Source organism: Salvia splendens, chromosome 13 (genome assembly GCF_004379255.2).
Source record: "Salvia splendens isolate huo1 chromosome 13, SspV2, whole genome shotgun sequence".
NCBI lineage: Eukaryota > Viridiplantae > Streptophyta > Magnoliopsida > Lamiales > Lamiaceae > Salvia > Salvia splendens.
The window spans coordinates 11,605,067-11,619,889 of NC_056044.1; positions in this window are offsets into that span (position 1 = coordinate 11,605,067).

Genomic DNA, 14,823 nt, shown 5'->3' on the forward strand with positions numbered 1-14,823 from the left:
GAAAGAGAGAAAGGCAAGGTTTAGAGTTTGTTTCTCTGTTTTGGTATTTGAAATTTTTGTGTTGAGATTGCTTCTCGACAGATTGGATTGGGGAAGGAGATAAGTGAGAGGAAGTCAATGCTACTCACGTTATAAGTGTTGGGACTAAAATATTTGGGCTAAGATTTCTCATAGTGGGCCAATGAATTAAATCAAATGGGAGTCTGCTCTTTGATAAATGATGGGCCAAGATAAGTAACCTGTGTGTTGGGCGAGAGGGAGATAGGAGGCTTCGGAAGTTTCAGAATTTTCTAATTAAGATCAAAGGGGTGACTTTGTGCAAGCTATTTGAGAACGGAACAAATTGACAAGTTGAGGAAATTTCTAAGCTATTGAGGTGGGCTTTATTACTTAAACTCCTTTATTTGCAATGATATGTATATGGTGAGATAAGGGTGGTTTAAATGTTATGTCATGCCGTATTTTATGTTTTGAATTGCCTATCTGATTGTCTACTAGGATAATGTCATACTAGACTTTGATGGTTAACGAATTCGGGTCTAACTAGGGTCTAAGCCCTACTTGGGCTAGTGCACTGATGGGGATCGTGAGCCGTCCTTTGGGTCGGCCGGTCCAGTGATCGAGTTTGTGGCCACATTCTCGTTTCACATGATGGTTCAGATATGGTACATGATGGAGGATGACGATGATATTTGCCTGCAGGCAACTTTTTATGGAAATGATTTTAGTGTTTCTCGGCATTTTAAAGTAAAACCCGAGTTTCACTCAACTATGGCTTGACATAACTTTATGGTTAAAATATATTTTGGGCATGAGTTCACTGAGTGCATCAAGTACTCAGCCCCTGCATGTGTTTTCCCTATGTGCAGGTTGAGCGTTGACGAGGACGGAGGATGTTGAGCATTTGGACAAAGACTGTATTCAATAAATGTTCTGGTTGCTATTGTGTCTTCATGCATAGTAGTAGCTAACTCTCAAATGCTTCCGCTACGTCAAGTTTTAGAACTCTTATGTTTTCTTTATTTTGTTGGACTATTTTTCCTACGAACTTTGTTGCTTCGTTATTTCAGACTATAATTTGGTAATAAAGTTTCATCTTTTGATCTACATGTCGTACCCCTTGATTGTTTCCCCTTTCTTCCCCGCTTCTTAATCCCCCCATTAGTCGCGACCCACCGTGCTTTCTATCCTTAGGAAGTGCGGTCGTGACACGTATGGGCAGGTTACTTTTGCTTTCTTTCTTGCAGGCGAATCCGGCTTCTCCTTCACTTCCTCACTCGGTTGCTTGGTCAATGTCTTCTTCACAGTCAGGGTCTTTGAAGCCGATGGAGCTAGCAGAGGTTTAGACGCGGGTGGGGGATGCTGTGGAGATGAACTTCCTGGCCCTGGCTGGGTGGACACCTTGCTGGATCCAGTAGTCAGTTTCGCCTGAGGCTCGGAGAAGTTCTCCTTCAGCCATTTGGTCATCATCATCATTAACTGGACAACCTCCGCCATCCGATCATTTTGTGTAGATGACTTCCCCACCAAGACTGTGACGCGCCCCTTGAGGGCCTGCATCTCTTCTCTAACTCCCCCGAGTTCTGTCCGTATTCCGGCCATTTCTTTCCTTGCGTCACCGAGTTCCTTGCTCATCACACCCATCACCTCTCTGAATTCACCCAATTCTTTATGTATCGCACTCACTTCTGCTTTCATCTCCTCCACTTCCATGCTTGCCTTCGACTCACCAACATCCTGCTCTATCTTGACTTGTGGCTCCAACCTGCAGACTTCGTAGAAACAAACCTCCTTCCCATGCATGTACAACAAACCCCTTGTTGAAAAAGTAGTCAACGTTAAAGATTTCTGGAGGCTCACACATAACCACCTTAGGGGCAGATTTGGCGATCTTCATTATTGTGTTTCGCTGAAGATAAGCCCCTAAGAGGTGACACGTGTACATGTGTCGGGAAGGGTTGGCGGTCATTTGATGGCATGCCTGGGCTAGCCAGTAGCCTAAATGCACCCTCACTCCCGTGGCCATGCACCAAGTGAAGTATAAATCCGCCGTTGTCAAGGCCGAGTTGGCATTTCCCATGAGATTGTAGCTGACGAAAGTCTGAGCAAATCGAAGGATGCGATTCTCTATATGAAACCCCTTGGAAATACTTGTCTTAAACTGTCCCACCTTCGGATGGGTGATGAACTCCCAGGCTGATTGTGGTTTGAATCCTGGCGTAAACTTTGGCGCTCCAACCACCCGATCATTCCATAGCCCCTCATCATCCTCCGTACGCGTAAACAGTCCCATTCGGAGGGACCATTCTCGGATACTCATTTCATGTTTCACGGTGAATAGGCAGAAAGTAGAAAAGAATTCAAATCAGTGGTTGGTTTCAAACGGAATGTAGAAAAGAATTCACGTTCCAGTGCCGTTGGGACCTCCGCAGAGCTATGCTTTAGTAACCAATCGAAACAGATGGCATCGATGTACTATCGGAATTCTTCATCGGAATCTATCTCCTTCAATTCTGCGGGATCATATCATTTTCTAGACCTTGCAAGCATACCTGGACCACTCCGTTCCTTGTAGGTCGCCGCTCGTTTGGGGTCTACAAACTTCCTCATTGCATCAAGCAATCCTTTAGTAATCCAGACTTCTGCAGGTTCGAAATTTAGTTCCTCTTCTGGCTCCTCTTCAGATTCACTGGACCTAGCAGGGCTAACTGGCTTTCTAGCATATGGTACCTTCGCCGGGGGAGGAAGTGAGACTTCAATAGATTTACCCCAGAAGGCTTTCTCGTCTTCTTGACCAAGGAAGGAGCTACCTGTTTGCCCTTCCTTTTTCTTTCTGCTGTCAAGCGGCGCTCTTCCTCGTCTTCCTCTTCCTCCCCTCCAGACCTAGGGGTATCTTTCTCTAACTCACCCTCTATTCCTAGGGCTTGTACTTCCTCTTTCATGGACAAAGTGAGGTCCTCGATCCCATCTTTCAAATTCCATCGGGCCCGCCGTCGGGCCTCCCGTTTATCCATTGGCAAGTCTCCACTCACCGGCTGATCGTCCAGTTCTATCACCACTTCCAGCCCGCTCTCCTTGGGTTCCGAAGCTTCAGCAGTAATGAGGGTCTCTCCCTCCTCAGACAAAATAGAGGTTGCCCTCTCAATGTAGACAGGGGTTTCCCCCTCAGAGATTAGGGCTTCACCGCCCGCTAATTTTTCCTGGGTTTTCCCCCAACAACTTCCTCCGAAATAACATGGGTCGCCCCCTCCAAATCACCAACAGGGGTTTCCCCCTCAACATCATTCACTGGGGTTGCCCCCTTTTTGACTCCTTCAACTACCATAGGGGTTTCCCCCTCTACGACACCAGCAATAGAAAAATCAGGGGTTTCCCCCTCACCTACATCAACATCAGCAGAAATAACAGGGGTTTCCCCCTCGACAACACCAACCTCAGATATAACAGGAGTTTCCCCCGTAACAGACGTCATCTGCTCCATCTCCACAACCAGATCCGCCCCTTGTTCCTGCTTGTTGCCTACCGCGGCTTCTTTCCTAGGTTCGCCAGTAGACGGTTCGGCTACTGTATGTACGGTAGCCAGATGTGAAATCGTATCCTCTAGAATCTGCGGTGGTGTTGGTGTGGTGGTTGTGATGGACATTGATGCGGCAGGTGTGGCCTTCCCCATCATTGACGTGAACAGGGCGAAGGCTTTCATCGCCTCTTCCAGCCCGCCAAACTTCTGCATCAACTCTGCCATGAACGTCGCCGCGTTGGAATCGGCAGATCTGGTGGGGTTTTCTGCATTTGATGTGTTCTCCATGGCCTGAATCTGAAAATTTCTCAAAGAATTTGAAAGAAATTACGGGTTAGAATTTCTATCAAGTACTAGGACCCCTTTTCTCAAACTGTGTGGAAATAACTGTAGAAAGAAGATTACCGAGGATGACCTACTGCCCTGCCCCATAACAGTTTAATATAAAGTTCTTCAAGAATGTGGGGATCCTGGTACAGAGAGGTGGTAAGACTCGTTTCTATCAAGTAATTAAGCCAGCGGTCGCAGTTGGAGGGGGTGGCTGAGGTTGATGAGGTTGAAAAGAAGGAAAAGCAGATGGAGATGGTTGAAGTTGAGAAAGTAAAGGAGAAGGAGACAGAAACACAGACCGAGGCTGCTGCGCCTACTACGCCCACGGCGTCTACTACACATGCTGACCTCGTGGAGCTCGTGGGACACCTGGACGATTGGCGGGCTAGGATGGAAGGGTTGTTGGAGAAAGTAGCTGAAAATTCTTATGAGCAGACGAAGATGATGTCTGTCCAAATGCAGTTGCTGACAGCCCAGACAGAGATGCAAGTGAACCAGCAAAAGGATATGAGGGCAGCAGTAGGCGACCTGCAGCAGATGGTGGCCATGATGAGCAGAGCTTTCCATCCGCAGAGACAAGGCACACCCTCATCCTCAGCACAAGGCGCGGGCAACGGGAGGCAGCCTGAAAGAGATGAATCTGACCCCAAAAGCGCTGACTCTAGGAAGGATCAGCAAGGAAGTGACCAACCCCCATGACCAAGTATTTTTAGTTTTTGTTTCTGTATATATGTTCTTGTTTTCTTGAGTGTCTTCATCATACTTAGCCTGGTGCCCAGTCTAAGTGTGAGAAGTTTATGTTTGTCAATATGGATTTTATGTTTTGAGTGTTGCAGCACTTACTACTCTTTTCCACTTTATCATGCTAGCTTGAGGGCAAGCTAAGATATAGTGAGAGGGGGGAAGTAGTCTTGAGTATGTGAACAGAAGCATGACTTGGTTGTATTCTATTTGCCTATTGAACCTGTAATCATCTGAATCATTTAGCGAAGCATGTCGAATCATGAATTGATCAGTTGATAGGTCAGTTGGTAGGATAGTAAGTCATTTGACCAAAGGATGTTGAATCAATTTATGTGTCTGTCCAAGTTGTGTTTGGGAAATATGAATGAACTGGCAATGATGGAAGCCATAGTAAGAGTGAATGAAGAAGAAAATGCATGTTGAATTGTGAGACCCCTCTCCCTAACAGTAAGTTAAAATTAGTCTAAATGAAGTAAAAACGATGGAAGAGCCTAAACTTTTAGCCAACTTTGAAGCCCTCTAAATGTGAGATAAAAACTAGAGTTCAACACTTTCTACCATACAGAAAAAAAAAGAGTGGCTACCACTTGATGCTGAGAGGGAAATGACATAAGCTAGTGAGGACTAATGGCAATTGGAAATAACCAGTTGGGCCTTTTTCGTTCGAACCATATAAACCTGCCTCATTGTAAGGGCACCCCCCAGTGACCTAATATTTAGTAACCCAATATTGAGCCTACATTTGAATTCATCCTTCTTTTAAAACCATGAGCCTCCATGCCATGTGAGTAAGGGGATGGAATGGAGCAGCTAACCAATTAGGGGTAGAAGGGATAGAAAGAAAGAGTTATAGCCAAGCTGGAAGAAAAAATTATAGAGAAAGAAAAAAGGCCAGGGAATTATAACCTGACCCAAAAAAAGAGGGAGAAATAAGTAAATATAGTGCAGGAGAAAATGTAACCTGGACCCCAAAAAAAAAACTATATAGACATGGCAGGAAATGATATAACCTGGCCTTATGAAAAGGGTAGATGAATAAGGCCAAAATGACCAAGGGATATTTCTAAATTTGGGGAATTTTTTGAAGATGTAATAGGGAGGCTGCTCCAATTTTGTTCCCAAGTTCACATGTCCTTCGTCTGTTTGTAAGAGTTTTCTGAACTTAGGACCCATAGGATCCCTACCTAGCTACATAATAACCTCTGGCCCCATTACAACCATAAGAAAGACTTTAAGGAACTAGTCTATACCAACAAAACTCAAGCATCAGAGGTATGGAAAAATGAATGAGAGAATGGTCCTAACATTTCTGGTTAGGAATGAGTGACCGAGTGAATCCAACAATTGGCTAGAGTAGAGGCTATCTTGACAAACTGATAGGCTGATCAAACTAAACAAAGAGGAGGGAGGAATTTGAGACTGCAAAATATTTGGAATGACCTTAAGCTTGTGGGGAATATTGCCAGAATTTGAGCCAGTTTCAAACATGGAGATGTAAATATTTGCTTAAGTGTAGCTTATGTGCGTCTGTCTGTGTTGATATCTGTTGAGTCAGTTTAGTTCGTTTTTAATTTTTCTAGGAGTCGGTTAGGAACCTATGCATGTAACTTGCCCCTTTCTTGTTGTTATTTCATATTTGAGGACAAGCATGGTTTAAGTGTGAGCAGTTTGATAGAGCTCGTTACAAGCATGGTTTTATAGGGGTTTATTACACTAATCAGGTTGTTCATGTGCGAAAAAGTGGTGAATTTAAGTGTGCAAGAACTAAAAAGTTTTGAAGCAGCAGAGTGTAGGAACAACTTGATTAACTCAGAAAAGGAGCGAAAAAATGGCCACAACTGAAGACAAACTGATCAGTTGGGGACAAGCGGAGCAATAGAGCCTGGCTAGTTAAACAGTTGATCAAGAGGAGTTTGCCATTAGAAGACATGAGATGATGAGTCATAGGAGAGAAAAAGGAAGATGCTTTCTCAAGGGCATTAATGTCAAGTCAGGATGAGCTTACCCTAGGGATTTGTGCCCAAGGCCATCCTATAAATAGTGGAGAAAACACACACAAAATAAGGAGGATTTTTTTGGAGAGAGTTCGCGATCATCATCATTCAACCTTGTTATTCTGTTTTTAGTTTATCTTTTCTGAATCTTAGTTGCTTTTGATGTTTTTCTCTTAGTTAACTCTAGTTACCTTCAGTTTGTTGATCGATCTTTAATTCTGAGTTTCTGAGTTTGGAATTCTGGTTTTAGGTTGTGACAATTGAAGATCGTTTATGAAATGCAAGTTGTTTTGGATCTGATGTCCCTTGTTTTTAGTCTCATTGTTAAGATTTATTTATAATATCTCTAATCGGTAGTGTTCTAATCTGAGTTTGAAGTTAGATCTACATGATTTAGTTGTTTAAGTTCAGATCTGAGTCTGAGATGGAGTTTGTTGTGCATGTTGGTCTGGAGTTGGTGATTTCTTAGTCGGTTTCTGCTTGATGATTATTTGCTGATTCGATTTCTTGTAGTTAGACGTACGTAGATCTTAGTTTTAGTTCATCAACTTGCATGAATGAGGATAGATGTTATAGATTTGTTTTCCTTACGTTCGATTTGCGTGGATCTGTGTTTGATTTGTTTGTTTCCTGCTTTTATGTTAGATGCTCTGCCTAGATATACCGTAGTTACTTTCATTTAGCTGCTTAGCGAAGAATGAGGTCGGAGTTTGTTAGAGTAGCAGTCCATGTCACCTTTTACTTGTTTTCAGCTTTTATTAGTGCGTTTGATTTTGTTAGTGGTCCCAAGTCACTTTTTACAGATGTACCATCTCATTCATAGTTTAGTTGATCAGTTCAGCATGTTTCTTAGTTTTGAGTCTGCCTAGTTTAGTTGATCCGTTTAGTTTAGTTATTTGATCAATTTAGTTATTAGTCTCAAACTTAACCCACTGGAAAGCGTGGCAGCAGCCAAAACCCCCCAATGTCCCGAACACAACTCGACACGCCTCTAACCCTTAGGGATTCGACCATTACTTCCCTTTACTAGTTTATTGTATTGTGGGTTAAGGTCTTGAAAGCCCTAAGTCTCTCCGTTTGCTTACCCTACGACCAGTTAGTAGCTTGCTTGATCCATTGACTGTTTATCTTGATCAAGTGTGTGAACTCTATATTTTTAAATCTGCATGCGAACTAGAGTCTTAGATAGAGAGAGCCATTCAATGTATGACATTGCTATAAAATATTATTACTAGTATAATAAGGGTTAGATTATGGAAGATTATTTGATTTAGTACATACAATACAATCTTCTAATGTATAGCTCGTGCTGCACAAATTGATAAGGCAAAGAAAAGTTGAAATTATAAGATAAATCACTATAATTTCAATGTTTCACTAAAATATTTTAATTTCATAATTATTTTTGTAGTGCGTTAATTAATACAAGAAACGTAAATTGTTGAAGAATATATTTAAGATATTTGAAATTACGTGCTTCAAATTATATTCCAAATCAAAAATATAAAACAGTTGAAGAAAATGAAATAAAATACAATGTACGTACGAGATCAAAATTGAAAAATATACTAGTATAAATTAAGTTTATAAGAATTAATATTTGCAATAAAACAACGTTAAGTATTGAAGGAAGGTGGAGAATAAAATATACTAGCAAAATTAATCGTTAAATAATTTTATAATATAATATATTAGTATATTCTTTTTTAAATTAAATTTTATTTAATTAATATTAATTTAATTATCAATATTTTCATTACTTTTTTTATTTTGTGCTCTAACTTAATATTATATTTCTTGTTAAAACTAGAAAAGGCATGATGTAAAATATTTATTTAAATTTACGAGAGTAAAATATTTTTATTAGAAAAAAATGTAAACATTTTCTTTTTGATATTTAGTTGAAAATATTATAGTCCATTCTTCAATTAACATGAAGGGATAAAATGTAAAATTAAAGTATAATTAAAATAGGTAAATCCCTTAACTATTGCAAATAATGAAAAATGACAAATATACCCAACTTTGTATATATACAATCTTTGTTAATTTATCACTGCTCAAATAAAAATATACTCCTTTTTATATTCACACTAAAGTCCATAAAAATGGTTACTTTTGACAGAAGTGTTATCAAATATCTGGAGTTTAATGACAGCTCTTGCCGATATTCTTTGCCAGACAATATATGCCACCATCTTAAAGTTTTGTGTGACGAGGCACGCAGATGCTTCATGGGGATAGTAAATTAGTAATAATGTATAGGCTTTCCTTTTTAATGCAATAGTCTATTATTCATATTTATATGATCTAGAATCAAATAAACATCTATATTATAGTACATCGATAAAATATTATTGAGATTTGGATTTCAAACAGTGGCGGAGCCAGGAATTTTGCGGTGGGGGGCCAAGAAGAAAAAATTTAGCTCTGCCATTGTTAATAGTTGTAGGTATCTCTCGGTGGTTTTGTCATTGAAATTAGTCGTAGTAAGACCCTTATATGTTTTTCCCTTTTTCATCATTTAGAATTAAAAGATCTTAAAATTAAAGGTATGTTTTCAGATATGTAATACTCAAGAAATAAATGCATATCAAGCAAATTTAATCTAATCAAGAATAATTGATATAAGCATTTTGTGATTACCTTTAAAAGAATTTTACCTACTAATAAAATTAAGTTTTTCATAAGTAAAGCAAATTGCTTAATTGTACATATTAGAAAATTTTGATGAAACTATTAATTATATTACAATACCAATAACAAAGCAGTTTAAAATATAATATATATTACAATGTTTACAAATCATTGAATAAATAACATCCTTTCAAACTATAATCATTAAAAATCATTGATTAAATAGTATAATACACCTCTTAAAAATGATTTGACAGTAAAATTATTGGGTAAAAATAGCACATCTGTAAAATATAATTTGACAAAAAGTAAATTAGAATATAGCATTGGGTAAAAGTTTTAAAATAATCTTTAAAAGTCATTTGGTAAGTATAGCACATCTAGGATGATTTGACAAGAAATGAATTACATTGGGCAAATAGTAAAATTTAAGGCGTGGGTGAGGATCAAACTCAGCACCTCACCGCAAGCATGATCCAAAGGAGACCACTTGCCAACTGCGCTATCAAATTCTATAGTAATGGTTTCTGAATATATATTATACTAAAAACGCAAATGGCTGGGGGGCCCAAGGGCCCCCCATGCCCCACCGTAGCTCCGCCCCTGATTTCAAATACTTTAATTATACAAGTATTTTGTACACATATATACATGATACACCCCACTCCGTTAGTAAATATTACTGTCAATTTCTGGTTTCATTATTAATTGGTGAAATTTATACCGACAATAATAACAAAATATAATTACATAAATCGCGAAAAGTTTAGTAGCCTAACAAGTAAGACATTGTATACTTGTTTCGTGATGAATGCTATGCTTTCATATTCAACGAAGGGATCGGGTATGAAAAAAAAATTCAATAATATAGACGTTTGTAAATTTGTACTGGAAAAAATGAAGCAATGTCCCTTGACACAAAAGTTGAAAATCCTTGGTCCAATTCATAGTTATCTAACATTATTCGTTCACTCTTAGCTACTTGGATAGATGCACTTATCATAACCTGCACAAAAAAAAAATAAAAAAAATTATTAAAGGCAATGAAGAAACAAAATTGAATACTCCCTCCGTCCATGAAAATTATCCAAGTGTGACTCGGCTGGTCGGACAGTTTGGCCGCGAACTGGTCCTCAGTCCGGTCCGATTCACCACATACCGGGACAGTGGCGGACGTAGAAAAATTTATTGGTAAGGGCTAGATTGAATAATTTTAGACAATGCGAAAGTTATTTTTATTCAGTTTTTAGCTATTTTAGTAAGGATGACTTAAACTGATCAAAAAATGATCTCTATGTTCTTAAAATTCAAATTTTTGAAAATGAACTTATAACGAACTAAAAATTACTCCCACGTTATCTAAAAATGACAGTTCCACGCTGGACACTACATTTTCTATTGATTAAAAACGCTACAAGATATGTATGTTACGAATTATTGAAAAAACTCGTTAAATATACGCAATGAAAAATCTTTTAGTTTAAAAGATATGGAGTAATATATAACAAATAGATTAAAATTTATATTAATTCAATAATTCAATCGACTAATGAAAAACGAAATATCTTTTAGTTTTGACCATTTTTGTGAAAGTGCTTCCTAAATTTCTAATCGAAACAAATTGAGGATGACACTCTTATTAATATTAAAAATAAATAACTTGTTATATAAGAGATTAAAACATCTAATAAGTAATAAGCCGTTTAAATATAAATGCACTCCATTGAGGAAACAAGTTTTAAATCTTTTAATAAATATTTCATCAAGTTAAATTGATAAAACTATTAGTGTAAGAAATTAGAATGCTAGATCAAACGTGTCTAATACGCGAGGGAAATAGCGTGAAAAAGGCCTAAGATTTTACTTAAATAATAATTTTATACTCCAATTAAGTAACTTTGGTTTGCTTCTTCTTCATCAAACGATTGGCAGCCATTGTTGAGAGTTGATACTTTCTCATTCTCTAATTTCAAATTCCAGCCCATTCCAACTAATCACTTTTCAATAATTTAATCTTTAATGACACATTTTGGCAAGGGCTAAACATGATTTTCAACCAATCTGTAGTAGAAAAAATGATTAAAAATATCTTTTGGGAGGGGCTTAAGCCCCTTATCCATTCTTCTTGTGTCCGCCAATGTACTGGGAGGTTGAGTCGTTTTGAATTGGACGTGAACCGCCAACCGATTTTCTAAAGTTTCAGCAGTTTTTTCAAAAACTTGAGTTCAATGGGATTTGAACCATAGACCTCATGTACACAGGTCCAACTCCATAACCACTCCACCACTTCAATTATTGTGATATAATTATTATGATTAATTATTATTTTTAATCTGTTAATTAATTATGATTAATTGTAAATAAAATATATTATTTATATTTGTTATCTTATAAACTTTAATAGTAATTTAACACACTAAATTTGAATATTGTCATATATATATTTAATTAAATATAAGTTTTAGTATATTAGGTATATATTTATATAATTATATTTATATTTCACAAAAATTTAATTATACTTATCCTCAATTAAGTTTAATAAGATTGTATTATTCACTAAATTTGATCATAATATACATTTTATTACATGAATTTGATGAAAATTACATTTTATTATATATAATATATTTGATGTATTTATATAAAATATATTTATTATATATGCTACAATAAAACGGCCCGACCAGTGATTGGACCAGTCGGACCAGTTGAACCGTGAACCAGTAGTTTCGCCGGTTCACTTCCCGGTCCGGTTTTTAAAAACATTGGTGGTGACCATTTATCAAAAATAGAAAAAAAAAGTAAAGTGGACAACTTTTCACGGACGGATCAGTAAAATTGGACAACATTTCACGGACGGAGGGAGTATATAAAACTTACATTTCACATGTAGTACTAGGATCTTTGTCGGAATTATGAAAGAAGAGATTTATGGCATAATTGGCATGAGCAATGACGGTAGCAGGCTCGAAACATGCTCCTCCTGGCCTGGCTGTAGTCCAAATTCGCTTGCATTTTAACATCTCCCACACCGGCTTTGCCCACACACCAACTTCCCTTGCTCGGTTTCGCTGGTTGTAACACAAGCAAGGTAATAATCATTTTTTCTCTTATATATGTCACCCATCATGAAGTTGATGCATGTAATTTAAAGAGGGAAAATAGTGTAGTGTTTGTTGGGTTGCGTTGCCGCTGATCTCACACACGTAATCGAGAAAATAAAGCACGCAAACGATATAACGTGGTTCGGTGATAAACCACCTACGTCCACGGAGAAGATGACCGGAATCTTATTGATGAACTCTTTACAATTACAATGAACTCACACTCACACTCTACCGCTCACAACCGCTCGCTATCTTGAGAATTAATCTCTCTGGGTGTGTGTGTATATGGTGTAATTCTGCTACTTCACTACTGAGCTCTATCGAGCTATTTATACAAGATGCAATCAAGAAATAAAATCCAACTAACTCTATTTCCCAAAGTTAGTTATAACCGCTACTCGGCTCAAAACCGAACTCTTCCTTCTCGGCTAGTTCCAGCTCAAAGCCGAGCTTCCTTCTTCTGCCTTCTTCTTCTCGGCTAGTTCCAGGCTAGTTCCAGCTCGGTAAGCCGAGCTTACCGAACTCCTTTCACCGAACTCCTTTCTAGCCGAACTCCTTTCTAGCCGAGCTAGCTCAAAGCCGAGCTTCATTTCTTGATCTCTTCTTTGAGCTGCAGCTCGGCTCCACCACTCGATCAAATCAGTAGTTTGCATGGACACACTTCCACAAATCTCCACCTTGTCCTTGCAAAACTCCATCAATATCTAGATTCCCTTCTCAATCCTGTTCCATACTTCAACATTCCACAATTTCCACCAACTTCAAGCAATGCTTGAACTTCAAAGTTGGTAGTGACTTGGTTAACATGTCTGAGGCATTTTCTTCAGTGGGAACCTTCACCACATTGATCTTCCCACTCTGAATTTCGTCTCTGATGAAGTGCCTCCTTACATCGATATGTTTAGATCTCTCATGGAACATTTGGTGCTTGGCTAAGCATATGGCTGAATTGCTGTCACAATTAATCATTACTGCTCCCAGCTCTATCCCCAGATCTTGTAAGATTCCTTGTAGCCATTTTCCCTCCTTTGCGGCCTCTGTTAGTGCAATATATTCTGCCTCAGTTGTGGACAATGCGACCACCGGTTGTAGATTCGACTTCCAACTAATGGCTGTACCAAACAAAGTGAATATGTAGCCGCTTTGGGACTTCCTATTATCCAAGTTGGCCGCATAATCAGAATCACATTAGCCTACAAGAATCTCATCTTTCTCAGACCATGCTTTTCCACCAAATCTCAAACCAATCATAACAGATCCTCCCAAATATTTCAAGATCCATTTCAGAGCCATCCAGTGTTCTCTACCCGGATCAGCCATGTACCTGCTAGCCACGCTTATAGCATGAGCCACATCCGGCCTTGTACATATCATCAAGTACATTATGCTTCCCACTATATTCGCATATGGTATCGCACTCATTTCCCTTCTGATTTCATCGGTTTTAGGCGCCTGTTCTTTGCTCAACTTAAAATGGCCTGCTAATGGAGTAGAGACTGCCTTTGCATTTGTCACCTGATATTTCCTTATCACTTTCTTGATGTACTCAGCTTGCACAAGCCTCAGTTCCTTCTTCTTCCTATTTCTGACAATGTCCATGCCTAGGATTCGTTTTGCCTCCCCAAGATCCTTCATCTCAAACTTTTGTTTAAGCTCATCTTTTACAATCTGCAATTCACTCAAGCTTGATCCAGCTAGTAGAATATCATCTACATACAGTAACAGGTAGGCTATTATCAAATCTCCACTTCTCTTGACATATACACAGCTATCAAAGCTGGATCTCTCAAACTCCATCAGCTCCATTTGCTCATGGAACTTTTTGTTCCACTGCCTACTGCTCTGCTTGAGCCCGTATAGGCTTTTCTTAAGTAAGCAAACCTTCTTTTCTTCTCCAGGCCTTTCAAAACCCTTAGGCTGCATCATATAGATCGTCTCCTCTAGATCCCCATGTAAAAAAGCTGTTTTTACATCGAGTTGATGCAGCTCCCAATCAAAATGAGCTGTCAAGGCCAATAAGATCCGAATGGAGGTGTGTTTTACCACTGGAGAGAACACCTCAGTGTAGTCAATACCTTCTACTTGTGTGAATCCTCTAGCTACCAACCTTGCCTTGAAACGTATGCTTTCAACTTCCCCAACTTCAACCTTCTTCTTAAATAGCCACTTGCAACTTATGAGTTTCTGAGTCCCTGGGTCATTCACCAAAATCCAAGTCCCATTTCTCAACAAGGACTCTATTTCTTCTTCCATGGCTCTGATCCACTTCTGACTTTCTTTGCATTTTATGGCTTCTTCATAGGTTGAAGGCTCTGAGAACATGAGCACCTCTGCTACACAAAGAGCAAAGAAGCTCATATCATAATCTGAAAACCTGCTGGGCAAGCCTGCATTCCTTCTTGGATTTCTTCTGTTTCCTTGATTTGATGGATCTCCACCTCTTGTGTTTTCATCTGACTGAGAACTGGAAGCTCCACCTTCTTCTTGGTGT